The sequence below is a fragment of the Diabrotica virgifera genome, chromosome 7, assembly GCF_917563875.1.
Source record: "Diabrotica virgifera virgifera chromosome 7, PGI_DIABVI_V3a".
Classification (NCBI taxonomy): Eukaryota; Metazoa; Arthropoda; class Insecta; order Coleoptera; family Chrysomelidae; genus Diabrotica; species Diabrotica virgifera.
In genome coordinates, this window is record NC_065449.1 from 160242076 (window position 1) to 160244697 (window position 2622).

At 32.4% G+C, this 2622-nt stretch overlaps 1 long non-coding RNA gene across 1 annotated transcript; it reads right to left on the minus strand.

The window, feature by feature from the left end:
- Positions 1 to 616: 616 nt before the first annotated feature.
- LOC126888220 (uncharacterized) lies at positions 617 to 2316 on the minus strand. Its single transcript, XR_007699454.1, has 2 exons — positions 1940 to 2316; positions 617 to 1510 (listed from the first exon to the last, which is right to left on the minus strand). It is a non-coding gene; the product is annotated as an uncharacterized LOC126888220 (long non-coding RNA).
- Between the last annotated feature and the right edge of the window lie 306 nt (positions 2317 to 2622).

The window sequence follows — 2622 nt, forward strand, 5'->3', positions numbered from 1 at the left end:
ATATATATGAATATTGCAACATCACTGTGGAAACTACCCCTATCCTTGAAAATGTACTGTAGAAACTACCCCTATCCCTTGAATAGCAGGTTTTTACGATTTTTTCATTACCTATGAATTTTTTAAAACAAAACTTCTACATGTAACCCAATACTCTGGGTATTGGGATTTGGAAGAAAAAGAACTGATGAAAGAGGGGAAAATAGAAGAGAAAAGATTTCAGATAAAATGAAGAACGGCTTAGCTCAGAGGAACCACTTCAACCTGACGGAGAGACACAAACTCTCAAGTGGGGATTCGGGATAGCTTTATTGCACAGAATACTGGCTTTGAAATATGGAAACAAAGAAGGGATAAAATGAGACCTATTTAATAAACAAAAAAATAATAGAAGGCAACTAGATAAAACCACTGGAGATAGATCAATATAAAAGGACGATAAAGAGAGAAGAAGAATGGGCGCCAACTCAACAATGGTTGAGATTTTTTTTTAAGTAATGAACAATAAGAAATAAGCTAAATAAATGACACTTAATACAATTTCCTGAAAAAAATTCAAAAATTACCTTGTGCTGCTATAGTTACTGTTAGTAGGAACTGAAATAAAAGCAAAAAATAGTAACAACAAATATATTCTTATTTATTTCAACAACATATATTATATATCAATACTTGACATATCTATATAAAACTGATTAACAGTAACAGTGAGTGGTGTTAAAGTAGAATACGACCTGACAGCCACTAACAAATAAAATATCACTGCTACTGCGCAAAGCCAAAAGGTACTAGGGAAAACAAAATCAAAGTCCGTGAGAAAGCTAGAGGGTCTTAACACTAAGGTTAGTTATGTAATCTAATAATCAATAGGACTGACAGGTGTCCAAACTACTTAAATGCCAGATCTGTGTGTAAATACTATGTTTACGCACAGACACTGGGAGATATATAAAGCTATCAAGAAAAAATGAGTACGGTCAGATGCTCTTTATACAAATATTATTTGAAAATTTATAACATAAAACTTTTCCACTTTATTTAAAACCTCTACAAATAATGACCCCTTCCCTTAACAAAATTTTAGATTAATTTACTTTATTATTATTATTTACCATTACCTGGTTTGTTCAGTTTAAAATATCAGTTTGTTAATCAAAACTCCCTTATTTACTACAAAAAACTATATGTAGTATAGGTACTTAAATATGCATATATAAGCTTACATTGGTTCTAAATACAAGAGAGCAAGAATCAATATATTTAGATAGATAAAAACTTAACTTATGCAACAGAAGTTTCCACAAAAAAGGTCCTATAAGGGTGTTCCTTCAAGGCGCTACCAAAATCCAACGAATTTGAAAGTCTGTTGGGAAGAAAGCAAAAACGGCTGCTATGCTGGTGACGGTAAGGTTAGGTAATGGTGCTTGAGTTATCTTATTGTTATCCAAACCATTCCAAAAAAAAACAAAAGGTGACTATAGCTTGTAACAACTATAGAATGTAGACGAACCTAAAATAAACATTTGAGAAATTCAGGCCCTCTCCGTATAATAATTGCAACAGCTAACATCCATCCTCACCGAACTCAAACAAAACATTACTGTCAAAAACATTAGGTAATAGTGCTAATTAGGTAAAAGTACTAATAAATATTAGAATAAACATTAGGTTATGCCTTGTCAAACTTGTTAATTTAGTCAGTGTCACTTCAAGATATTTTTGCGCTTGCGCGTATATACCGTTTCCCAAAGCTAGAACTTTTTATTGTACTTAGAAAAAAAAATGATACAAAAACTACCGGCTATTGAATACAAAAAATGATAGAAGGACATGAAACTACGATTTTAATATGTTTGGTGACAAACAAAAAAAAATATATGATGTACCTATATGTATTCCAAAAGCGATGTTATAAGAATAAATAATTTAATTATATTACCTGGGATATGATACGTAGTGAAACTACCTCCCTCACGGCAAATTCCACGTGGTATATTTTTACATTCTCTTATATCAATCGGCTTCCTAAATACCCTCTAGAGATTTACTGGTAACTTTTCTTGTTTGTTCAATGATGTTTATGTAGAATATTTAACTTCTATGCCATATTTTTCCCAGATTCGTCCACAATTATCAAAAATCACTACGTATCAATGGCGAGCTACCTGACCTACTGTCCGTATCGAAAATCGATCACATCGACAACGTGGGAACGAAAGCCCTCTTCTGGTAACAAGTCGTTCTAATTCCATCATGGGCGTCACGGAGGGGTATTATTCATCCAATTTTACTTGAATTAATTTAATTAGTAACGTGACTGCTACATACAGAATTAAAGACCACTATTTTCTCTACAAATAAGGACCTATGCATTTTTTTCTTATAAGCAACCGTTACGGCACAGTGGCACGGTAAACTTCAGAAATGCTTTGGCGGGCTCCAGTTTTTGTTTTTTTTTCGTCACCTATTCATTTTATTGATAATCTACTTATAGAAAATAAAAGAAAACACTGTCTGCTACACATTATGACCTATGCATATTTTATTCTCTTTGTACCCTAAAGCCACAGTGGTGGCCCAAAATCAATTTTTGATTATTTTCTTTATTAATTCTCCTTTTTT